The following is a 26518-nucleotide window of genomic DNA, read 5'->3' as shown; positions in this document are numbered from 1 at the left end:
AGGAAAGTCCCCTGGATTGGGAGTTTGGGATTAGCAGATACAAACTATTACATGTAGGATGAGTAAACAACAAGGTCCTACTGTAGAGCACAGGAAATTATATTCAATATCCTGAATATAGTGATACACCGTAATGGAAAAGAACATGAAAAAGAAGGAATATACATGTATGACTTCTCACTTTGCTGTACAGTAGAAGCTAACACGTTACTATAAATCAACTATACTTCAATAAAATAGAAAAACAAAAACAAAAACAAAACCTGCCATTGAGAAGTAGTTGTCGAGATGGGCACCTCTTTGCTCGAGGCTGTGTTAACCTCACACACTGATGTGAGGATGAGGGTTCAAGGCCACATATGGAGTGTGTTTCATCTGGGATAACCAGCCCTCCTCACCTCCTCCTGCCCAAAACCCATTGAAAGCTAAAACCCAACAGCAAGGGCTGTTGTTGCCCTAGTCATAGACCAGGTCCTCAGCAAATGCTTATAGATAGGTGGCCTGTGACATTTACTTAGTATCACTTTTGGGAAGGCAACGAGTAGAGTGTACAGCATGAGGAGCCTACAGATTTAACAAGATAAAGAATTTCTGAATTGGCCTAAAAGGTTGGAGTCTGTAAAGCAGGCAAAGCAAATGAAGACATGAAGGGGAGTAGCACAGGGCTTTGGGGTGTCATGGCCCATGGGTCCCTGTGTTGAAGCCTGAGCCCCACTTCTCTGAGTCACGTCCACGTCCAGGCAGCGGCATGCTGGGCTGATACAGAGGTGGTGGGAAAGGATCTGCCTTGACTTTGACCTGGGTCTTTGTTTTTCTGGAAACATTTCACCTGGACTCTTGGGACCCCTCTGTGCATGTGGGAGGAAGTAAAGCATGGATGAGTGGATGGATGGATGGATGGATGGATGTTTGGTTAGTTTGAAAGCAAATCTGGAAAACTATGTGGGTCAAATGGGAAAAGTTGTTGGAAACGAAGGTGGATTATTTATTGATTCAGAAGACCGTTAGCTTCCAGTTAGAATTGAAAAAATACGATAGAGATCATTCAAAGAGATAATGACTTCATTTTGAATCTGGTCCACAGTTGGTCCATAAAGAAGATTGAGCACCAAAAAATTGATGCTTTTGAACTATGGTGTTGGAGAAGACTCTTGAGAGTCCCTTGGACAGCAAGCAGATCTAACCAGTCCATCCTAAAGGAAATCAGTCCTGAATATTCATTGGAAGTACGATGCTGAAACTGAAGTTCCAATACTTTGGCCATCTGATGCAAAGAGCTGACTCCTTAGAAAAGACCGTGATGCTGGGAAAGATAGAAGGCAGGAGGAGAAGGGGATGACAGAGGACAAGATGGTTGACTCAATAGACATGAGTTTGAGCAATCTCCAGGAGATGGTGAAGGACCAGGAAGCCTGGCTTGCTGCAGTTCATGGGGTTGCAGAGTTGGACACAACTGAGTGACTGAACAACAACAAAAGAACTATCACTATTGCATGGGGGCTGAGGTGGGAGGAGTAATAGATTCAGGCAGCTGTAAATGTCAGATCTAAACACCCAATTCTAGGACAAGGAGGAGAGGCGTTGTGTGGACTCCAGGTGGAATGATGGGGCAGCACTAAACAAAGAGAGCCCCCCAGTCCCAGAGCCTCGGGGCCTCAAGTCCTCTGTCCTGGTATCAGAACCATGTTTAACAGCACCTGCCTGACAATTCTCTCTCTTTCAAAAAACCTGGAATACAGAAAGACTGTGTGGCACTGTTGGTTTCCCCAGCCTGGCTGAGCCTGACCTCCCTCTTCTCCTGGTTTCCACTGACAGTTGAGTGGGAAGCAGCTTTTACAGGGCTGTTATACTGCAATAATCTATAAGTCATTAACTGTAGCTATATTTAAGCCCACCAGAGTCAATCTCTAAGATCCCAGCAATTGTTATTGACATAAAGGCTAGTTCTGCAACAAATCCTTAAAAAACAACAATTCCAGATCTGGGACTGGGGATTGGCACTGTCCTCACTCTCCAATTCTGCTTTGTTTCCTGGGGCTGGGATGTAAACCACCCGCCCCCCACATCATATCCTTCTTAAAAGACTCTGCCGTTGGAGGGTGTTACAAGCAAGCCTGTGGTAGATCTTAGATCTTTTGTATATACTTGGGCAGATACAAGATTAGAAACTGCTGAATACAGCATAAGCTGAAGCTAATGTTTTCCAGTTAGACTTTATGAATGATGCTGTGATGTGCTAAACTGTGTCTCCCCCAGTTTCAAGTATTGAAGTCCCAAACCCCAGTACCTCAAAATGTGTCTGTATTGGAAGATGCAGTCACTAAAGAGAGGGTTAAGTTGAATGAGCCCGTTGGGGTGGGATCCTAATCCAAGATGACCCATGTCTTTGAAAGAAGAGGATGAGACCCCAGGGGGCTGGTGTATTTGCCACTGGAGCTAATATCCAGGATAAAAAGCAGGTATGAATAGTGCTCATTTCTGATCAGGATTGTAGTTTTGTTTGGTTTTTTTTTTTCTGTATTTTATATAGAAAATGTATTTCTATATCTTAAAATTTTACAAATGAATTGGTTTGGTAATAGTGGGAGAAGAGTTAAAACAAAAGGCAGCAATAATGAAAACACGATGCCGGCCAGCCAGAACACCTCTGCTGGGTGTATGTGGGTGTCCGGCTCCCATGCTGATTTAATCCCAGATGGCAGGAGAGGAGCCTGGATGGCAAAGCGGGGGCGGGAGGCCTGGTGCCTGCAGCCGCACCCTCAGCCTCTTATCTCACTTGGTGCCTTACCAGGATGGTGGTCCTCAGGTCTTTATTTATCCAGCTCCATGCTCCTATCAGCAAAACATCTACCCTGTGAACCTTCAGGAACCCTTTCTACATTCCAGGTGCCACTGTTTCTTCTGAGCCACTGAATTCTTTTTATTTAATCAACTTTGTGAGTCATTCTTCTTTAGGTTGGCAGCTAGGAATCTCAGAACCAAATAAATGGTCCACCTTTAACTACTCTTTGTGATTTCAGCCTCATCTCACAATGTCCAGGCCTCATATGTTTGTTCTTCAATTTCCTCATTAGTTTTTTTTTTTTTTTAAGGTTTATTTATTTATTTGTTTCTGGTTGCACTAGCTCATTGTTGCTGCGTGTGGTTTTTCTCTGGCTGCGGCTAGCAGGGACTACTCTTTGTTGTGTGTGCGGGCTTCTCATTGTGGTGGCTTCTCTCGTCACAGAGAATGGACTCCAGGCACTCGGATTTCAGTAGCTGTGGCACGTGGACTCAGTAGTTGCAGCTCCTGGGCTCTAGAGCACAGGCTTAGGTGCTCCAAGGGCTTAGTTGCTCCAAGGCATGTGGAATCTTCTCGGATCAGGGAACAAGCCAGTGTCCTTTGCATTGCAAAGCAGATTCTTAACCACTGAACCAGCAGGGAAGCGCTCCTCATTAGTCTTCTTATCTTGTTTTGTGGTATATATGTTATGACATCCTTTAAACCTTCTTTGTAATCATATAATGTGTAAGTAAATCATTTGGCTACACGAATAGGACCTGCCTCAGTTTGCCTCCTGCTTCATTTCTGTATAACCTTTCCACACCTCTCTCCTATGCCTACACTGACATGGGTGTACACACACACACTCCATGTACATCAGCTTTCTGGGTCTGTCCGGGGTTAACAGTGATATTTACCTGAGTTCACCATACACCCTGGTACCTTTGCTTTTGGTACAACTTTGCCTACAGGTGGCTCTTTGCTCGAGCTTACTGATTCCTGCTCATTCTGAGTCTCCTCCTCAAGAAGGCTTCTTGCATAAGTTTCCCTTTTTCAGCCTCTCTGCTTAAGATGCTTCTCATAGAACCTTCTGGAAGTGTGTGCACACTGACTGCCATAGTCCGCTTGCTTCTCCTGATATTTTCGACTAAACTGCAAATTCCTCAGCAGCTGAGACTTTTAATTTTTTGAACATTTTCATTAAGTGCAAGTAAAATGCTCCCGACTCTTGCCCATATTGGAACGAGTGACAAATAGAAACCAGCAAGGACAGCTCAGAGAACGGACCTTTGTTTGGGTGAATTAAGATAGTCTGTGTAGGTTTGGTGTAGTTATTTAGTCTTCCATCAGTGTCAATCAATGACGCTATCTAAAATCACTTGATTTCCCCTGGAGAGTAAGGTTTCACTCTATTAATAGCTGTCATAATAGATCACTTGGTTTAACACACACTGACCTCATATTCAGTTTTGCAGAGATGGTTCAGGTTTTCAGATTCTAATAAGTCATCCTCTGTGCCTGTATGTTATATATATATACATATATATATGTATATATGTATATATATATATATATATGTTTCATTGAAGTATAGTTGATTTACAATGCTGTGTTAGTTTCTGGTGTACAACAAAGTCATTCAGTTACACATATCCAAGTTCCCTGTGCTATGTAGTAGGACTTCATTGTTCATCTGTGCACCAATGTATTTTTTTAAAATTGCCTTTATTTCTGATTTTCCTCTCGCAGAAAGGAACTACTGAGTAAACGGTATAGATAGATTTTATTTGTTATTCAGTTTTTTGGCCTCACTGCGAGGCATGCAGTTTCCTTATTCCCCAACCAGGGACCCAACCTGCGGCCCCTGCAGGGGAAGTGCGCTGTTAACCGTTGGACCTCCAGGGAGTCCTTACACCCGTATATTTTTGATTGTATATTTCTATCTTTTCTATCTATATAGGACCCAGTGAATTTCCTTCCTGTTCACTGTGAGACTCCAGATATATCTTCCAGCCTGCCCTTTCTCCAGCCTCCTCTGTTTATAGTAACATCCTCCTGGCCCTCCCCAGATATTTGAAACCTTGACTCAATCCCTGACATTTTAACCTCTTCTCTTCCTCCTTCCATACCAGGGCTAAACCCTGAGGGCCAGACCACTGCCCACGCCCCACACCACTGCCCACGCCCCACACCTGCCATTCCTCTCTGTTCCCTCTGCTGTGTAACCAGTTTGAATCCTTGTTACCTGTCACAACTGTGAGAACTCAATAACTCACCTCCGACCCCTCCTCTCCAACCCACCTCCCCTCCACAGGACAGAAGTCCTCCCGAAGCACAAGCGCAAGTCCTTTCACCCCTTCCCTGGGTTGCTGGCCAGTTTGCTCTCTCGCACATGTGGCTGTACGGATTGACCGCCTCCAGTGGGTCCTCGCCGTCTATGCAGTGATGTCTGAATTTCTTAGCAAGACCTTAATGACCCAATGGAGATAAGTCCTAATCTCTTCCTCTGGCTTCTCCATCACTTCTTCCCGTTGCTCCCCAACTCTGCCGTTTCCAAAATGACATCTACCCTTGAAGGTTCAACTTGAAGGTTATCTCTTCCATGCTTCCACTCGAATGAATCTCTATCCCCCTCTATGATGTTCCAATGGAATTTAATTTATAACTGACTTCTCCCCTAGAACTACCTACCTTTCTTCTTCCCTAGAACTAACAACCTTTCTTCCTTGACTTACGAGGTTTGAATTTGATAGCATGCCTGGGGTTCCCTCCCGAGATGCCACTCATGGGCAGGAAGGAACATGACTCTTGGCTTGGCGTCCTTCAGAACACCTTGCAACTTATGTCTCCTTTTAGAAAGGTTGTTGAATATCATTAATGCTTTGCAGTAACTAAGAAGACTTGATGATCGCTTATGAGTAGTGGGGGCTAGTGAATGTGTTGTGGGAATCACAAAGAAGGAAAGAAAAAAAACAGCCTTTCCACCCAGGATGACTCAGACTGGCAGCTAAGGCAATTAGGACATCTGAGGTTTATTAAAATAAAAATCCTCTGTAACCCCAGGCAAGATATTTAACTTCCTTGAACCTCCCATGCCTTATCTGTCAAATATCTTACCATCAAGGGCTTTTCTAAGAAAAAATAATTTTTTTAAAACACCCAAATCTGTTAAAATCTTTTGGGTCTCCTGCATCACAGGCAGATTCTTTGCCATCTGAGCCACCAGGGAAGCTCTTAAATTTTATAGGGAAAGCCATTGTATCATAACCCACATATAAATGTGTTTGCAATGGTTAACTGGCAAAACTCCCAGCTCTGATGGTCAAAGGGAGCATCTGGAAATGAAGGCACGTCCCTCAGGTAGCATCTACCTGGGAGCTGGTTACTTCCTGTTAAGAGCTCAGTGTCTTATTTAACTCGACCTCACGGAGTTGAAAATGGCCCCAGCAGCTCTAGCTGGTCACTGTGCAGTCTGCAGTGCACGAGAGAGTTGTAAACTTGTTTCAGGAGCAAATTAGGCACAGTAATAACCCAAGCAGTAAAATGAAGACTGTCACTTAATAACTGAATTTGAAACAAGCGCTCTTCAGTTTTTGTGATGATAGGAAAATACGACCCACATGGATCTATTAATAAAAGAAGCATTCATCCCAGCTAGGGATGAACACATTCCCTATGAATCCAATTGGACCAGCTTGTACCCTCAGCGATATCAACTACAGGGTTGATAAAAGAAAAAAAAAAAAAAAAAACTCCTCATTGCAACACCCAGGTCCATCCTGTACCCTATTTACTGCTTGTTTAAATACTTATCATTAACTTGAGTCCATGTCATAGGTTTGGTTCAGGCATTTCCAAGTAACTCTTCTGCATTGTTTGTAAAATACTGACTTAAAACGGGTTTCCTTCAGGTGGCAAAGGGAATAGAGCTGATAAATCGAGTGTTGTCTGGACGTAGAGAGGATGGAGAAGAGGAATAATTAACATTTCCTGAACTCTGGCAAGGGTACAACCACTTTTTAAAAATTATTTTTATTTTATGTTTTAAGTTTTCTTGAGTCATCTGTGAGTACATAGGGGAGGCAGGTTCAAGAGGGAGGGGGCATATGTATACTTAGGGTAAAATCATTTTTTTAAAAAATTCTTTATTTTTGGTTGCACTGAGTGTGGGCTTTCTCCAGTTGCAGAGATCTGGGTTACTCTTTAGTTGAGGTGTGCAGGCTTCTCATTGCACAGGCTTCTCTTGGTGTAGAGCACGGGCTCTAACATGCATGGACTTTACTAGTTGGGGCTCCCGGGCTTCAGAGTACAGCACAGCTCAGTAAGTGTGGCACATAGGCTCAGTTGCCCTTTGGCTTGTGGGATCTTCCCGGACCAGGGATCAAACCAGAGTCCCTTGCTTTGCAAGGCAGATTCTTAACCACTATACCACCAGGGAAGCGGGTACAACCACTTTTATGCACATTTCATATGAGGCAACTGGGGCTCAGAAACATGGTTACTGCCCTGAGTGAATGGGGGTCAGGAGTGCAGGTCCTGAGTGGTTAGTTCCAGAACTCACACTCTTCGCAGCCCATCCCTGCTGCCTCCCCAGGCTTCAGGGCCCAGAGTGAACAGACAACAAATGGCGTCTAGTTATGGCCCGTGCTTCTCTTTTGGGGACGCATTTGACAGCCAGGTAACTGCAGATCCACGTGCTTTCCCTGCAGCAAGGTCAAACTGTGAGGCTAGCAGACGAGGGTCCGGAGAAGGTGACCAGGGCCATGAGGCTGGGGCAGCGCTGGAGCAGGCGGGAGCCCCAGGCCACGCGTGGCCAGGCTGCCCACCACCCAGACATCTTCACCCTTCCTGCTCCCACTGCCGTCAGCTTCGTGGCCCTCATGGCGGGTGGAAGCCTACTTTCCACCCACTCACCATGGAAATGTCTAAGCCCGGTGCCTCGGAGCCCTCTGCCCTTAAGTGCTCCGTGGAACTCTCGGATGTGAGTTATTCCTCTGCTGTCATGAAATCCATTCAACAAGCATTAGTTCAATGCCTAGCATGTGGAGGGGCCTGGGATTCAAGACAGATAAGAATGAGCTGCTGCCTTCTAGGGATTCCCTGTCTGGTGGGGGCCAGTGAAGTAGCTGTGGGAGGAAAGGAAGGTGGAGGGGTACACAGGTGAGCATAGAGGCAGAGGCGAATAAGAGCCAGAAGGCTCCAGAGAGGGTGACTTCGAGCTGCCTGTGAAAGGCGAGCTTCCCAGGGGCAGAAGGGAAGTACCCCACGGGTATCAGACAGCCCAGGCATGCAGGCGAGTGCAGGATGCTTTAGGAAAACCGGTTGGAGCCAGAAAATGATTTGACTTCATCTTGTAGACAGTAGGCGCCTCCGAAGGTTTGTGAGCAGTGAAGAGATGCAATCAGATTCATAGGAATTTTAAAAACCACTCACAAAATTGTGTGAAGACAGAAGGGGACTGAAGCCAGGGGACCAGTATTAGAAATACTTCTGTCACAGTACAGAAGGTGGTGGCAGTGACATCAGCTTGCATAGTGGCACTTGGAAAGAAGGGCAGGGGACAGATGGCAGAAGTACTGGATGTGGTCTCGGAAGAGCGTGTGCACGTGGCAATTTTCACCATTGTCCTGGTTCACTGGAAAAACAGCTTTAGCGCTAAAATATCACCCCAGGTAAATATCACAATTTCTCCATGTCCATCTGTAAAATGGACATAATTCCGTGTACTGAATAAGATGTTGCAAATGTTAAGGATAACAAGCACATCACACTGCAAATAATGAATTGTCAATACATGTTAGTTGTTATCATCGTCCTGTAATTCCCCTCACTTGAAAATAAGGTTGATGTCAATACTGCCCTGTTCTCACAAGATAATTGAGCTAATATTCCAATGTAAGATAAAACGCTTCATTTTTCTGGGGTAGATTTTATTCTTGTGAGATGTGGGCACGTAGATGTGTGTATTTATCTCACTCTAGTGTCAAGATAAAAATAGATACTATCCTTCAAAAGAAAGCTAGCGTAAGTGAAACATGTTTATAAAGATTTATGTATGGAGCTACATTAACTCTTGAGAACTGAGGTATTTACGACTACTATTGCACTTCATTCTGAGAACAAGGACATATGAACATGTCAAAAGTGTTGACAATTATTGTGCTTTTCTAATTTGATTTCTTACATATTCTAATCATGTTCTTTTAATTAGTAACCGCTCTCATTACTTGGCTTCGCACAAAGTGAGACTGAACTCACTTCCTAATGCAAAACAGTTTGTAATTTTTATGTAAGATGACATGCTATTAACTAAAAAGAATGACAATTGTTTTTTCACTAAGGACTTAATAATGATAAAGAGAACTTAAGCACATCACCAAGCAAGTATCTCATTTATAAAGAGTCTCACATAATCACTGGGCTATCACTCTCGGATTCATCTGATTCAAAGTAAAGATGACACTGAAACTACCTACATCTTAACTTTGGGAATTTATTCAAGATTTTGACCAGCAAGGGTAAAGAGGAACAAAGATGGCACATTTCAAAAACTTTGAAGAATACAGCTGTGAGGATCTCATTAGGAATATACTTGAGAGCTTGTTCAGCTGTCCTAATAATAACACCAGGCAGCGTGCGTTCAGCTCACTGGTGGTGATAGGACTGGCCGCACCACGCGCTCCACACACGTCATTTCGTGGAACACGAACGACTGATCGCCTCACATCACCTAGATTCTCTTCAGCACGATGCCTTATCATCACCTCCAGTGCTCCCAAACTTAATTTTACTTCAGCAGGATTTCAGTTCCTGGGGTAAGGGCACTGTGTATCAGGTTGGACAAATATTTACAGGGGAAAAAAGAGGAAATGATGAAGTCTTGAGTAGTTAGTGGTGCCTAGTCTCCATGATCCCATCTTGTAGAACAATCAAGATGTTTTTGTTCCTGGAGATACATGCTGAAGTATTAAGGGTAGAGTATCTGACTGTCCGCAATTCACTTTCAGTGGTTGAATGGAAAAAAAGTCATGCGTGCTGAGAGAGAGACAGAGATAGACAGAGATAGATAAAATGGGAGGGGGCTCAGAGAGGGAGAGAGAGACTGATAAAGACTGAAAAAAAATGTGGCAGTGGGCAGACAATTGGTGAATCTTTTACCCAGAACTAAATCTAAAAAAAAAAAGTATATGTGAAGAATTTTTTAAGATTTAGCAGTAGCTGAAGGGCAATAGAATTTGTCTGTGAATGCATTCAAAGTCCATAAATAAAACAAAGGTGACTCCTTCAAAGAAAATTTTTTCTTTTTATTACGATAGCTTCATTATGTTGGCATCATTATGTTAACTATGGTTCCTATTTTTTTTTAATGACTAATAGACTTTACTCTTTAGCACAGTTTTAGATTCCCTTGATAATTGGGCAGATAGTACATAGAGGGCCGTAGCTAGAGGGCCATACATCCACTACCCGCACCCCCCCAACTGACCCCCTCACATGGTTCCTACTATTAATAACATCTCCTGTTAGTATGGTTACAATGAATGAACCAATACCGGTACATTTTTATTCATTAAAGTCTGTGGTTTACAGGATATTTCACTTTTGTGTTATGCATTGGGTTGTACATTCTATGGACTTTTGACATATATATATATATATAATGATATGTCTACCATTATAATATACAGAGCAGTCTCACTACCCTAAAAATCCTGTGTTCTGCCTATACATCCCATCCTCCTCCTAACCACTGGCAACCACTGATCTTTTTTACTGTCTCCATAGTTTTGCCTTTTCCAGAATGTCATATAGTTGGAATCATACAGTATATAGCCTGGCTTCTCCCATTTAGCAATACTGTATATATTTCATATTTGTCTACATCTTTTCATAGCTTGATAGCTCATTTCTTTTTATCATTGAATAACATCCCATTGTCTGGAAGTACCAGTTTGTTTATCCGTGAACCTACAGAAGGACATCTTGGTTGCTTCCAGTGTTCGATGAATGTAAACAAACGTATGGATGCAGGTTCTCGTGGGGACCTTTGTTTCAACTCATCTAGGTAAACACTAAGGGGCTCAAATGCTGGATCATGTGGTCAGACTCTGCTTAGCTTTGTGGAAAACTACCATGCCGTCTTCCTAGATGGCTGCACCATTCTGCATTCCCACCAGCAGGGAATGAGCATTCCAGTTGCTCTGCATCCTTTCCAGGTTTGGTATTATTAGTTTTTTTGATTTTAGCCATTCTAGAATGTATGTTGTAGTATTTCATTGTTTAACTTACAGGTCTCTGACATGTAATGAATATTGCCCTCTGTATTTTGATGAGGAGTCTCTTCAGACCTTTTGCTCACTTTCACACTGGGCTTGTTTGTTTTCTTACTGAGATTTGAATGACTTTTTTAAAAAAGTGGGTCATCTCATGAATAAATGAGAGTGAGGGAAGAGACTGGGTAACCATGGCAGAAACTACATTCCCCTTTTCCCTCACTATCAGAGCCCTAACACTGCTGCAGACAAGGTCCGTGGCTTACATTACTTAGCATTTTAGATTCTTTGGCATCTAGGGGTGGTCAGTGTGACACATGTCTGGCCAATCAGAAGCAGGCAGAAGGTGGTGGTTGGAACCTCCCAGAAAGATTGTTAAGGGGAAGATTCAGTTGGCAGTCATCTCTTTGCTCTTGTGTCCTTTACCCATCCCCCTACCGTTTTCCAGAGTACGAGAGACAACGTCCAGAGAGGAGCAGGCATATGTGAGACAAAGACAGAGTCACGTGTCAAGGACAGCAGAGACAATGGGGAGAAGGAGGCTGACACCCACTGACCCCCTGGAGCTGAGGCAGAAGCCCCAGGCTGACTCCAGACTTCCTACTATGTGGTTAAGAAACACCCCCTCTCCCCTCTCCCTCTTATACACTTGACTCAAGTTTCTGTTGCTGCTGCTAAGTCGTGTCAGTCGTGTCTGACTCTGTGCGACCCCATAGATGGCAGCCCACCAGGCTCCGCCGTCCCTGGGATTCTCCCGGCATGAACACTAGAGTGGGGTTGCCATTTCCTTCTCCAATGTGTGAAAGTGAAAAGTGAAAGTGAAGTTGCTCAGTCGTGTTCGACTCTTAGCAACCCCATGGACTGCAGCTCACCAGGCTCCTCCGTCCATGGGATTTTCCAGGCAAGAGTACTGGAGTGGGGTGCCGTTGCCTTCAGGCAACCAATTGACTCCTGATTTGGCAACATTTTTCAGGCTCTGTTAAGTGTGAGGCATTAGCCCCTTAATGAAAATGCTCTGAGCAATTTTATCTGAAGGACTGGTTCACAGAAGTAGTATATTTGAAGAAAATTTTCTACATTATGGACACAGTACTAGGGTAGGGTTATATTCACTGGATGTTCCAGCACTGCACTAGACATTATGCAGTGAGGAAACAGGAGTAGAAAGTAAGTGCCTTACCCTCATGGGATTTACCATCTAATTTGAGATCAGACCAACTTCTAGGAGACAACCCTGCACACATCAGGATAGTACAATTAAAAGCTAATAGAAGGTGTAAATTAAGTGTAGCAGCACTATATATACGGTGGTGGAGGGCGGTCACTGAAGCCAGGAGGAACAAGGCAAATGTGATTAGCAGCCCTGAAAACACACTCTGGGTAATCTATGCCTTCATATTTTTGAATTCTAAATCAATGACCTAAATATAGACATGGAAGCTACTCCCTTGGGTAAGTGAAGACAGAATGAAGAAAAAACATTTTAACTTGATTGCCAATTCAGCTTTGAATTGAGCAGAAATTTATTACTCTGGTATTAATACTTCAAATACAGAGCACTGTGATAATTCACTAATATCCTGTTTACCTTATGAATGACCAGAATATTTCATGTTGCCATGATATGGAAACTAAATATATGTCACTTTAAAATAGAGCTTCCAAAACCCTTCTTTTGGAAGTAATGTAGGTTAATAGATTACACATAAAGTGGGGTGCATGCTTTTTCTTCTGCATTTCCAGTGCTGCAAACATTGCTAAAATTGTTATCAACTACTATGCATTTTTCCTAGCGTGTAGTTGCTGTTACCAGCAGGATGAGATGTGGGTAGTTATCACATGTCTGTAAAGACAATCTGAGTTAGTTTTTCTAGAACTCTTTATTGGGATTTGAACTTGGGATTTAGTGATCTTATTGGTAAATCAAAAGAATAAAGCTGTTGTTCAGTCGCCAGTTCACGTCTGGCTCTTTGCAACCCCATGGGCTGTAGCTCGCCAGACCTCCCTGCTGCTGCTGCTGCTGCTAAGTCGCTTCAGTCGTGTCCAACTCTGTGCGACCCCATAGACGGCAGGCCACCAGGCTCCTCTGTCCCTGGGATTCTCCAGGCAAGAATACTGGAGTGGGTTGCCATTTCCTTCTCCCAGGCCTCCCTGTCCCCTACCATCTCCTGGATTTTGCCCAAGTTCATGTCCATTGCATTGGTGATGCCATCCAACCATCTCATCCTCTGTCGCCCTGTTCTCCTCCTGCCTTCAATCTTTCCCAGCATCAGGGTGTTTTCCAATGAGTCAGATCTTTGCATCAGGTGGCCAAAGTATTGGAGCTTCAGCTTCAGCTGAAGTTCCCCTCAACAATGAGTATTCAGGGTTGATTTCCTTTAAGATTGACTGGTGTGATTTCCTGGCTGTCCAGGGACTCTCAAGAGTCTTCTCCAGCGCCACAGTTCAAAAGCATCAATTCTTTGGTGCTCTGCCTTCTTGACAGTCCAGCTCTCACAACTGTATGTGACTAGTGGAAAGACCATAGCCTTGACTATAGGAACCTTTGTCAGCAAAGTGATGTCTTTGCTTTTTAACACACCGTTTAGGTTTGTCATAGCTTTCCTGCCAAGAATCAATCGTCTTGTAATTTCATGGCTGTAGCTACCATCCGCAGTGATTTTAGAGCCCAAGCAGAGGAAATCTGTCACTGCTTCTACCTTTTCCCCTTCTATTTGCCATGAAATGATGGGGCCAGATGCCATTATCTTAGTTTTTTTAATATTTAGTTTTAAGCCTGCTTTTTCACTCTCCTTCACCCTCATCAAGAGGTTCTTTAGTTCCTCTCCGCTTTCTGCCATTAGAGTGATATCATCTGCATATCTGAAGTTGTTGCTGTCTCTCCCTGCAAGCTTGATTCCATCTTGTAACTCATCCAGCCCTGCATTTCTCATGATGTGCTCTGCGCATAAGTTAAATAAACAGGGTGACAGTAAACAGTCTTATCATACTCCTTTCTGAATCCTGAATCAGTCAGTTGTTCTATACAAGGTTTTAACTATTGCTTCTTGACCGGCATACAGGTTTCTCAGGAGGCAGGTAAAATGGTCTGGTATTCCCATCTCTTTAAGAGTTTTCCACTGTTTGTTATGATCCACACATCCTTCAGGACCTAGGAGAACATAATCGGCTTTTCTCTCTCTCTCTCTCTCTCTTGTTTTGTCTTCCTTTCCTCCCTTTTCCTCCCCCCTTCTTTTCTTTCCTTAAGTTTACCCTAAGTCATCAAGTCCCACTGCCAGGGGGCTTGGCTGAGTAGTTTCAGGCGTACCCTGCGTTTAATAGATATTGTGGATTCTTTCACATTTGGAAAGGGGGAGACTGGAGTTGGGGGAATAAGAAGGGAAAACACTTGCAGAGGGAGATGAGAAGGCTCTGCAGGGAGGCCGGTAACGGATTTGAGAAGGGCATAAGACCAACCGCGGCACGGCTCTAATCCTCTAAGGGCGGCCAGCCCTCAACTCTGCAGCACGCAGGTACATGCATCTCTGTCTGCAAGAGCCCTCCAAGCCCAGCAAGGTTCGGGTAGGGGAGGACACCCGAAGGGACTGCAGTGGGCCCATCGTAAGCGGAGAGGTTGCGCGGCGCCCACACTAAACTCTGCCCAGAGCGTCCTCACCTGTCCACCTCCCCGGGGTAGGGACTCCGGTCAGAGCCTCATTCCCAAGTCCGGGGCGGAGGACCAAGGCTGAGAGCCACCTCCTCCGCAATGCCCCGCCCCTCGGCGCAGACACGCCGCGCTCCTGCCGTGCCCCCATTGGCCAAGGTGCCCGCCAATCCGAGAGCCGCTGCCGGCGAGCGGGCCCTGGTTGGTGGAGCTGGCGCTGGGCCCCACCCCGCTCCGCCGGGCCCCCTGCCGAGAGGGGGCGTGGCCGCGGCCGTGGCCGGGCCAGAGGCGGCGTCGCCGGCGCCGCTGCGCGCGGGGCGGTGCGGGGCGGTGCGGGGCGGTGCGGGGCGGTGCGGGGCGGTGCGGGGCGGCCGCGGCGGGACCATGGAGCTGGGGGCGCGGACCGGTGAGTGCGCGCTGCGGCCGGCCGGCTCTCTGTCCCCGGCCTCGATCCCTGCCGGCTCCGGGCCGGGTGGAGGCGGGCGCGCGCCCCGCAGCCCCGCGGCCAAGTGAACTTGCTGCATCGCCCGGGCGCCTGGGCGATCGGCGGGGCCCACTGCGGCCCGGCGCATCCTCCCCTCCGGCTTCCCGCGGTCGCTCCGCGGCCCTTGGCCCCGGTACGCGCCTCCCGGCCTCGGGGCCCGCACCCGGGCCTCGGCCCGCGCCGCACGCACGAGCGCGGGGTTGCCCAGCGCCCGGGAACCTCGCATCCCTACGGGCTGCGCGCGCCCTCGCCGCACCTTGGCCCGGTCCCCGCCTGCCCGCCGTCCGGGGTCCGGCCCTCCCCGCTCGGCTTGGCCCTACCCCGGGGCTGCGGGCACCCGAGGTCAGGGTCCCGGCCTCGGCCTTCGGGCTGGGCTCCGGGAAGGGGTCAGCAGCCCGGGAGCGGCGCGCTGCGGGGCCGCGGGTCTGCGGGGTCGCTGGGCAGGGATGCGTCCTCCAAGGAGACTCTCCCCGCGGGGTCGGCGGGGCCCGGGGCTTCGGCCGGGGGGGGGAAAGCCTTTGCTTCTCTCGGCGTGCCGGCTCACGGGCAATGGCGATTTCTTTTTGGTTCAGTCTCTGCAAGGGAGAGTTCCCTGGTGGAGAGCAGAGTTCTTAATTATTAAGAAAGTCAGCCGTGGGCTTAAGGGATGAATGGGACGTCTCATTTCTTAGCTGCTGTTGGGCGGGATAGGAATTCTTTCTCATTTGGGTGTGAATTTTAAATACTCAGTCACTAGTAGCAATAATTACTAAGTTTTTAAAAGCTGACACTTGAAAAGGTCTGCTTTAGCTTTTGAAGCGCTTCAAATCAAGTGTCTCGTGGGGCAGGAGATACTAACTTAAGAACTGGAATCCACATTTTTTTTTAAGCGGAGGAGCCAGCCATTAGAAATGTTTTGCATCTTAAAAAAAAATGAGGTTTGCCAAAAATTTAAAATGTCTGCTTCTCTATCGAAATTAGGTTCAAAGTGTTATAATTGACTTACTTTTCTTTTGCCTCTAGGGCAAATTCCGCTGAAGGTTGGTTGCTTCTTTTTGTATCTCCTTCACCCAACTTTCCTTTTCTAGCAGTGAAACAATGCGGAGATTCTTGAAAGCGAGTTCTTTTTATCTGCTTGAGAGGTTAAACAAAAGGAAGCCGGCCTGGTCTTTCCCATAGGCAGTTCTCATTGTGTGTCTGGGCTCCTTTCTAAGAACACCCACAGTCACACTCATTTTTCTTCATTTTTAAAGACCTTCTTAATTTATATTCATGAGAGTTGTGTCTTTTCAGATGTTTCGAGCTCACTAGGTTGGAAAGTTTGGTTGGCTTTATGTAGTTACCATCTGACCTGTAGTCTCTGTTTTCTTACCACAGTGAAAAGCTCGTTCTAGAACTATCTACTTATAAAAAATTGTTTCTGCCCTTCTGGTTGCTGACCTGAAGTTGCAGTATAGCATCGTTTTCTCTGTCTCAGATTTATTGACCGAATAGTCAATGATGTTCTACACCATTTTTACAAATTGTGAATATAAAGGTCGAAAAACACACTTTGCTGAGCAGTCCTGCCAGCGTTAGAGCATCCCTCCTCTTCCCAGTGTGTCCTTGTAGGTAGGCTTTACCCTTCTTCCTGTGGAGATCTGCATATGACAGGGAACTTTTTGGTTATTGGAATATTTTGATTGAAACAGTTGCCTGTTTCAAGTATTCAGAGTTATCTGAGCTCCTGGGCCGCTGTTGATGGTCCTTCAGAGTGCCCAGAACTTTCTCTGAAGGATTCGAGATTGTGTTTTCCAGGCGTAGATGACTGTCATTTCTTATATTTTCTTGGGAGCGCCTCCATGTGGCTGGACAGACCGCAAATGCTCAACTTCTCTTTTCCATCCTTGTTTCTCAGCACCAGGTTTTTCCAAATGCTCTTGGCATTTGGACCTCTGCATTCCTCTTCAGGGCTGGTTCTTTACCCTCCACCTCATTTTAGGCAGGTAATACAGGAATATCGTAGACCAGGAGTGCATAAATAATGCATATTTTACAATAAATTTAACATCACTCTAGTGATCAGTGGAGTAGAAAGTCTGCAGTCTCCTTTCCTCCTCTTACTGGCGCCCTAGTCCTGTCCTGTTTCTTTCTCCATGGTCAGGTGTGTCCTTGGAGAACGGGCAGTGGGGCAAGGCTGGAGGGAGGGGAGGTTGAGGAGTAGGACAGGGTTGTGTGTGTGTTGGGAGAGGGAGGGGACAGGGTCATGCAGGGTGTTGGTTGGTGGATGGCTCTGCTGTCCCTAGATTCCAGGTCAGGGAGCAGCATCCAGTCCCTTGGGGGAAGATGCTGACCTTGTCAAGTTCAAGGTGCCTGCAGGGCGCATCAGTCAGTGGCTGCACTGGGATCCGGATGTTGGGAGGTATCTGGACTTGGAGACACAGACTTGAGAGTTCTCAGCACTGGCTCCCAAACTACTTGCCCCATTGAACTCGCAGGGAGACTGGGGGGGTTAAATTGTTGAAGGACCTTCAGCCGTGCGAACACCTGTCAGCCCTAGCACCTAAGGACAGCTTCCACCGAGTTTCTACCAAATTCCTTCTGATGATGTCGTCTTTGCAAAGCTGGGACTTCCCTGCTTGCTAGGGAAGGGGTGGGGGGAGTGGTATCCAGTCTGACTCCATGTGTGAGAAACTGTGAGCTGTTCCACACAGGCACGTGGGCTGTTCATGGTTTATTTAAGAGTGAAGTAAAATACCCGTTTTCTCTCAATAGAAGTGCACTGTTTTCAAATGGGTACTAAGTTGCTAGCAGATACTTGTTACTTGCATGTAGCTAAGGGTTTCATTACTCACTGGGTATTTTCTGGTTACAGTCGAGGGTGCAGTGAACAGGTGCAGTGAGCAGAGAAAGTTCTGGAACCTCTCTGCCTTTGTTAACAGCGAAGGCTGTGGGGTAGATCAGGTTATTAAGGAAGCATGTGTAGAGTGAGAAGAGAAGTGAGGAGAATGGACTCTGAGGAGTTCTTGTATTTAAAAGGCAGGCTGCCACGTTGAGACTGAAAGAATGAGAGTTGGGGACATGGGTGGTGTCTGGGAAACCATGATCCAGCGAAATGTCATTTAAGGGGGATGATAGCAGCCAGGTCATTATCACAGAGGTGATGGCGATGGTGACACAGTTACGGGAACTGGAGCGAGACAGCCAGTTTGTAAGGGGGCTTCCTTATAAGCGGGGGCCAGAAGTGTGATGCTGAAGGGTGATGGAGGGTAGGTGAAGGGGGGCATGTTCTTCTTTTTTACTGGAGGGGTTTGAGCATTAAAGGACCAAGGGGGAGAGGGTGCTAGACAGACATGCCGTTGGATGGTGGTTTCAAGGTTTTTGTTGGATTTAGCCCTAGGATGCAATTACTGATTTTGGCAGGAGGCATCTCAAGGGAGCCTTACTGCTGTGGATTGAGGAGTGATGGAGCTTAAGGGGGTGAAGCCAGTCAGGGAAGGCTAGATTTTGAAGATGAGAGAAGGGCCTTCGCTTAGAGAAGAACCCTAGGGCAGCGTGAGTTTTGTGTTTTGTGACAAGCACAAAACGGAGACCGGCACTCAGAGGATTGTTATGAGGTGAACTAAAATGGGACTGTTGCTGTAGATAATAAAATCTTTGGATCGGGACTTCTGTGCTGGTCCAGTGGCTAAGACTTTGTGCTCCCAGTGCAGGGCCTCAGGTTCAATCCCTAGTCAAGGAACTAGAACCCACATGCTGCAAGTAAAGACTCCACCTGCCACAATAGAGATCAACGACCCTACATGCTGCAACTAAGACCCAGCGCAGCCAAAATAAATAAAAATAAATATTAAAAAAAACCTTTGGATTGCACTGGAGAACAAAGATGCTGTTTTCCTCTTAAGGCATGCTTTTCCTGCAGCAGGTGGTTCTTCTAAGTGTGGGTATTTGTGTGCACAGCCTTGTCATTTTCCCAGGTCCTGATGTCCTCAGGGGGTCACATTGTCTGGGACATCCTCTCTCTGGCTGGCCTGTCCTGGCGTTGCTTTCTTGGCCACTGACCTCAAGGCCAGTGTTGTTTGTTTCCTATCAGAGCCCCTCCCCCTAACTTAATAGATGTCCTTCGATTAGCATGTTCTCCATACTCAGATTTCACTCCGGATCTTTGGAGTCACCCTGATCTGTTTCTTTTTCCCTGGACCATGCCTCTTGTCTCTGAGGTTAGCTCTTCATCTCCGTTGGCTTATATTTTTTAAAAATTTTAAATATCCCAAACACCCCAGGGTATTTTCTCGCTTTTCAGGTCTGCTAGAGCCTCTGAGCCTTGACTCTGAGCTCAGCATCTGGGATCATTTCTCAGACTTTTTACAAATGAGATTTTTTTCCCTGTTGTTGGGGTGCCCTCTGACCTTCTGGAACAATGGTCTTGAAATTGATGTAAAGATGTTTTCAGTTGTATTACATATTCTTGAACTTTTTCAATGTTTTATTTATTTTAATTTCTTTCTTTTAGTTTTTGCTTTCCGGTTCTTTTCAGGAGGTCTCCTCGTGTTTGGATGCCTACCATGTATCATGATAGTTACTGGTGGTGACAGGATTGATACAGCCAAACTCCTGTCCTCTAAAGCCAGAGAGGTGAAGTGAGGCAGAGGGTTAATTGTCTCGTTCACCATCTATAAACTCCTGATGGGCAGGAACCTGACAGGTGGTGCCTGTCTTGGTAGATGTGTCTGTCTGCGTCAGATGACCTCAGGTAAAGACCTTGATAGCTCATAGCCTTAGCTCAAAGGGGTAACACTCATTGTCTTCCGCCAGCCAACTTGACCTTTGGTCTCTATCCAAATTTTTTTTTTTTAATATTTATTTTTATTATTTTGGCTGCCCAGGGTCTTAGCTGCAGCATGTAGGGTCTTTGATCTTTGTTGCGGCAGGCGGAGTCTTTAGTTGTGGCATGTGGGATCTAGTTCCCTGATCAGGGCTTGAACCTAGGCTCGCTGCATTGGGAGCATGGAGTCTTTGCCACTGGGCCGCCATGGGAGTCCCAATCCAAAGATTTTATTATCTATGGCAACAGTTCCATTTTAGTTCATCTACCATCCTCTCCCTGAGTGCCGATTCCCGTTTTGTGCTTGTCAGCAGTTCAGTGAAATTCTTTTGGCAGTGTAAAGGTATGGATGTGATTGACTGTGAACCAGAGCCCAGGTGGCCATATTTTATCCACTAAATGAATGAAATAGTGTATTCCTTGCACATAGAAGAGCCTCAACAAATATTTTTTCATTGACTGAATGTCATAAATTCTGATTCATGACATAAGCAGAGCGCTACCCCTACTGTGTACTTTTAAAAACTTAATTGGAGTCATTTTGTCCTGCTAGCATCACACTTATTTTCTTTCAGCTCAAAATTGTATATGACACCGTGGGTTTTGGTTTTCACCTGTTCCTTTATGTAGTGCTGGGTTAGGGCATTACCTGGGCAGATTTCCACTTTGGCCTGATATTGTAACTCTTTCCTCAGGCTAGAATGAATGCTTCTGGAGAGGCTCAGGGATTTAAATTACTCCTTGTGGTGCCTGGAAGGAATAGTGCTTAAATAGAGAGCCAAGCGTTCAGTCCAAAGGAGGATGGCATTAACCAGGAAGTTGCAAGGAGAGAGACAAAGCAGTGTGTGCTCCTATTGGTCTCATCCTGTGAGCAGCTGTCCGTAGCCTGGAAAGGGGAGCCACAGAGTCACCTTCCATTTCTGCAAAGTAACATCTTAATTTTGGGGCCATGATTGTAATTTTTTAATATAAGACATTCGTCTATTTCAATAGTAATAGAAAACTAATTTGTTTTATAACTGACCCTGTAGATTTGGAACATATCTTCATTCTTTGTTTTCCATAGGATTTGTCTCGCATTTTTGTACACCCTTTAGAGTTAACGGCCTTGATTATTGATTTAAAAATGGCAATACACAGAATCCCCCAAACTCCCCAGTCACCTGTCTTCAGATTTCAATTACACATGGCAAACAGCTTTGTTTCCAAAGGCTTGACTGAAGTGGAAATTGTTCTTTGAGATATCCCAGGGAGGAAGATTATTAAAACATTACTTCTTTTTACAAATTGGCATTGTAATTTTGAATGGTTACAGGCTTATCAACCTTAGTGAAGTCCCTACCTGAGCGTAATTAAAAATGCATAGCTTCTGCACTGTTTGTCCATTGCAATCACATAGGTTAGTATGTCCAGTTCCTTCCATTCTACTCCTCCAAAAAAAAAAAAATTATGGACATGACAAAACCTTAGGGCATCATTTGAAAGAATTGTATTAGGGATTAGGCATTAAAGAGTTTAGAAGAGAATTTCTTTTAAGCCACATCTGTGGCTACTATTTCCTGGCACACAGTTTGGAAGTTTGTGGCTTTATTTCTTCAGCTATTTGGTTGCTAATGATTATCAAATTTCATTTGTGACAAATGATATTGCCCTGTATTTTAATATTTACTCAGCATTTTTTTTCTTTTTTTTTGGACACTGAAATAACTTAGATCCACTGTGTATAAGTGAAAGTTCTAAGTACAGTTTTGTTTAAATGGAATGTGTACTCTCTCCAAATATTTGTCAGGATACTTGATGATTTTATTGGACAGAAAGAGTGAGGGCTTATCTCTCTTGCTCCCCCATTACATAAAGGCTTGAATTAACTTATAGGAGATACTCATAATAATAAAGCTGTTATAAATAAATAATGAGAATCAAAACTCCATGAGGATCGGGAATTAAAACAATACCTGTTTGAAAAGACCCTGCTGCTGAGAAAGATTGAGGGCAGGAGGAGTAGGGGATGACAGAAGATGAGATGGTTGGATGGCATCATTAACTTGATGGACATGGGTTTGGGTAGACTCCAGGAGTTGGTGATGGACAGGGAGGCCTGGTGTGCTGCGGTTCATGGGGTCGCAAAGAGTCGGACACAACTGAACGACTGAACTGAACTGAACCTGTACTGTCAGTGGCATTTGAGCCTCCCAGGTCATTGTTTTAGATGCAAAGGGCTTATTTGAATAATGCAAGGTGTCAGTAACAACACGAGAAGCACCTTGGCTTGAGGTGATGTGTGTTGGAAGCTCTGTTGGAGTTCAGTTTATTCCTCTACTTACAAGTAATTTGAAGGCTGTTGTATTTTGCCTTCTCTATTAATGCTGGAAGGCATGGTCATAGGTGGATTTTTCACTCTTCTTATTGGATGGTTTGGAGGGAGAATGGGGAGACTTGGAATTAGGTAGACAAAAATCCTCTGAGCCTGGAAGTCCTGCCAGGCCAGCATAATTTTAATATCTAATATTGTCAAGGATGTTACAAGGGAAAAAATCAAAGGGCAATCTCATTCATGAACATGCTTGCTAAATCCTAAAATATAATAGTTAGATCTATTAATATAAAAGGATAATATATCATGTGCTATTTGTGTTTATTCTAGAATGCAGTGTTTGTTTAGCATTCAGAATCCAGTGTATCTCACCATATTAATGAAGGGAAAAAAAACTAGACAATCACCATTAGATGCAAGAAACACTAAATTTAGTATCTATTTGTGATGAAAAATTTTCAAGCAAACTAGGAAGAGTATCTGTAAGAAAATGTGCAGCAGATGTCATATTGGTGGTGAAATAATAAAAAGTGACCTTCTGAAATTGGAAATGAGATACAGATGCTTGTTATTATCACATTTGTTCAGCATTATGTTGTGGGTTCTTGCCAGTGCAGTAAGATAAGAAAAAGAAATAAAGGATACAAGAGTTGGAAGAGGAGAAAATTCAGTACATGCAGAAAAAACTATTTTGTATGTAGAAACATCCAAAAGATTATGTGTAAGTTTTTAGACTTAAGATGTGTGTTTAGCCTGCTTGCTAGATTCTCTATAGCCATAAACAATTAGAAAATGAAGTTAATAAAGGTACTATTTACAATAACAGTAAATATCAGAATATACAGGAGTAGAACTTGCAAGTAATTTGCAGTACCTTTATGTAGAAAACCATAAAATAGTTAGAAAATTCAAGGTACAGGTAAGTAAAGAAGGACTATACCATGTTCATGGAATGAAAGACTAATATTACAGAGATGTCCATTCTCCCTAAATTGATACAGATTCCTGTCAACTCTAGTTCATAGCCTGAAAAAATTAGGGGGTGTGGAAATAGGCTATGTGTTTATGTGTTTTTAGGATTTATATGAATGTAGAGAGCAAAGAATTTCAAAACACCCTTGAAGAACAACAGGTGGCAGGACTTATCAGATATCAAGAGTTTATAAAGTCATGTATTCTAGACAGTGCAATATTGGCACAAGCATAGGCAAACAGATGAATGAAACTGTATAGAAAGCCCTGAAACAACCAAAAATGTGTAGACATTTGATTGTATTACATACAGAAAGTTTGGAAAGTATGGTCTTTCTGAGAATTGGTGTGTGATCCAAAAGAAAAATGGGTAAGAGATTTGAATAAGTATTTTACAAATGTACAGGTATGGCCATACAGATGGCCAGTGAACACATGAAAAGAAGCTTAAATTCATTAGGAATCAGGAAGCACAGATAGAAATAATCCTGAGATGCCACCGTAGAGTCATCAGATTGGCTAACGTGGAAAAGACCAGACAGAGGCCTGTAGTGTGGAGAGCAGTGGGGCAGTGGGCACTCGTATCCCTGACCCATGGGTGTGCAAATTGTCACAAACATGGAGAATTCTCAGGCGTTATTTACTAAAGCTGACTATCCATATACTGTATGAGCCAGAATCTCTGTTCTAGGTATACATACATCCAGCAGAAATGCATGACCCTACCAGGATGCAGGTATGGTGGTGTTCACAGCAGCATTGCTGTAATAGCCTGTTTGGAAACAGCCTAGATGTTCATTAGCAGTAGAGTAACTGAGTCAATTGTGGTGAATTCACATATTGTTCAGTGATAGAAATGGAAAACATGTTCCATGCAACAATGGTAATCTCATACATTTAATGTTGGGCAGAAGATGCTCAACAGCAGAATTCATAACTGTGAGATTTCACTTAGATAAAATTAAAAAGGGTGTTAGTGAGGGAAGTGATTCCCTTTGGGAAGGAGAAAGGATTAACACCTGAGCGGTCATGGAGGGCACATCTAAGGGTGCTGGCAGTGCCCTGCTTCATGATCTGTGTGAATTACCTGGGTTTGTCCACTTTATCGGAGAAGGCAATGGCACCCCACACTCCAGTACTCTTGCCTGGAAAATCCCATGGACAGAGGAGCCTGGTAGGCTACAGTCCATGGGGTCGCTAAGAGTCGGACACGACTGAGCGACTTCACTTTCACTTTTCCCTTTCATGCACTGGAGAAGGAAATGGCAACCCACTCCAGTATTCTTGCCTGGAGAATCCCAGGGACGGCGGAGCCTGGTGGGCTGCCGTCTATGGGGTCGCACAGTCGGACACGACTGAGGTGACTTAGCAGCAGCAGCCGTAGCAGCAGTCCACTTTATGGTAATTCTCTAAAAGCTGTAGATTTAGGGGGCTGTGAACCTTTTTGTAGATGTGAAATATTTCCAAGAAAAAAAATTTTAAACATTTAAGTAGAAAAAGAAAAGGAAGAGGCCATTTGAGTCTGTTTTAAATGTTTTTAAGAAAAACCTTTATTTTCACCTTGTTGTTGTTGTTCAGTCACCCAGTCGTGTCCGACTCTTTGCGACCCCATGGACTGCAGCACGCCAGGCCTCCCTGTCCCTCACCATCTCCTGGAGTTTGCCCAAGTTCATGGTCATTGCATGGGTGATGCCTTCCAGCCATCTCATCCTCTGACACCCTCTTCTCCTCCTGCCCTCAATCTTTCCCAGCATCAGGGACTTTTGCAATGAGTTGTCTGTTCACATCAGGTAACCAAAATACTGAAACTTCAGCTTTAGCATCAGTCCTTTCAGTGAATATTCTGGGTTGATCTCCCTTAAGATTGACTGGTTTGATCTTCTTGCAGCCCAAAGGACTTTCAGGAGTCTTTTCCAGCACCCACAGTTAAAAGGCATCAATTCTTTGGCGTTCTGCCTTCTATACGGTCCAACTCTCACAACCACTGGGAAGACCATAGCCTTAACTGTATGGACCTTTGTTGGCAGAGTGATGTCTCTGCTTTTCAACACACTGTCTAGGTTTGTCACTGCTTTCCTGCTAGGAAGCAATCGTCTTCTGGTTTCATGGCCCCACAGTTGCTTTGTGCTGATTTGTGTCCTGTGACCTGTAGAACCTATCTTTTGGTTTTAGCAGTGTCACTGTGGATTCCCTAGGACTTTCTACATATAAGATCATGACACGCTTAGTCATGAAATTGACTAGCAAGACAATTTTTTTCTTCCTGTCTGGATGGTCTCCTCTTTTTTCTTTTTTGCCTTTCTGTACCTGGTGGAACTTGCATTCCAATATTGAATAGAAGTAAGAGCAGGCATTTTTGCCTTATTCCTGATTTTAAGGGGAAAGCATTGTCATTCAGTATGATGTTAGTTGTTTTCGTAGATGCCCTTTATCAGGTTGAAGACATTTTTTCAGTTCTTAGTTTGGGAGTTTTTAATCACAAATAGGTATTGGATTTTGTGAAAGACCTTTTTCTATGTCTTTTGAGACAGTCATGTAGTTTTGTCCTTTATTAATATGACACGTTGTGCTAATTGATTTTGCGGGGTTAAGCTAACTTTGCATTCCTGGGATAAATCCAATTTGTTCATGATATGTAACTCTTTATATGTTTCTAGATTTGATTTGTTAATATTCTGTTGAGGCTTTTTGCGTCTAATTCACGAGGGATGTTGATGTATAGTTTCCTTGTGGTATTTTGTCTGGCTTTGGTGTCAGCATAAAACTGATTCATAAAATGAATTAGGAGGTGTTTCCTCTTGTAGCAGAATTTGTGAAAGATTGGTATTTCTTTTTAGATATTCACCTGTGAAGTCATTTGGACCTGAGCTTTTCTCTGTGGGAAGATTTTTAATTACTAATTCAGTCTCTTAACTTGCAGTCCATTTATTCAGCTTTTCTCTTTCTAAGTCAGTTTTGTTAATTTATATGTTTCTAGGAATTTCCCTTTTCATCTAAATTGTCTAGTTTAGTGGCATAAACTTCTTCAGAGTATTCCCTTGTAATCCTTAGTAGTGATCAGTGTCTGTTCTTTCATTCCTGAGTTTACCGATTTGTGATTCCTCTCCTTGTTTCATGGTCAGTCTAAAGGTTTGTTAGTTTTGTTAATCTTCTACCATCTAGGTAGAACTTAACTTCAAAATTGTTGAAAAATGGTCTGTGAATGTGTTTTAGACTGTAGAATTTTAGAATGACAGTTGTCTGGAACTGTCTTTTTACTGTGAAACTGTTGTACAGCAAGAAGAG

At 44.4% G+C, this 26518-nt stretch overlaps 1 protein-coding gene across 5 annotated transcripts in view; it reads left to right on the top strand.

Moving 5' to 3' along the window:
- The first annotated feature begins 14949 nt into the window (after positions 1 to 14949).
- The window catches only part of WASF3 (WASP family member 3), a 73767-nt gene continuing 62198 nt past the window's right edge, over positions 14950 to 26518 (top strand). For 2 of the 5 annotated variants that reach the window (XM_081546669.1, XM_081546665.1), the window contains exon 1: positions 14950 to 15086. The gene's annotated coding sequence lies outside the window, so the exon portion shown is untranslated. Of the gene's footprint in view, positions 15298 to 26518 lie in introns of all 5 variants that reach the window. The other 3 variants (XM_081546673.1, XM_081546670.1, XM_081546667.1) reach the window with 3 other exon arrangements.

This window comes from Giraffa tippelskirchi, chromosome 12 (genome assembly GCF_054371585.1).
Source record: "Giraffa tippelskirchi isolate mGirTip1 chromosome 12, T2T-mGirTip1v1.2.pri, whole genome shotgun sequence".
In the NCBI taxonomy this organism is placed as follows: Eukaryota; Metazoa; Chordata; class Mammalia; order Artiodactyla; family Giraffidae; genus Giraffa; species Giraffa tippelskirchi.
The sequence above is the reverse complement of the archived record's forward strand: the minus strand, read 5'-3'. Positions and strand labels throughout refer to the sequence as shown.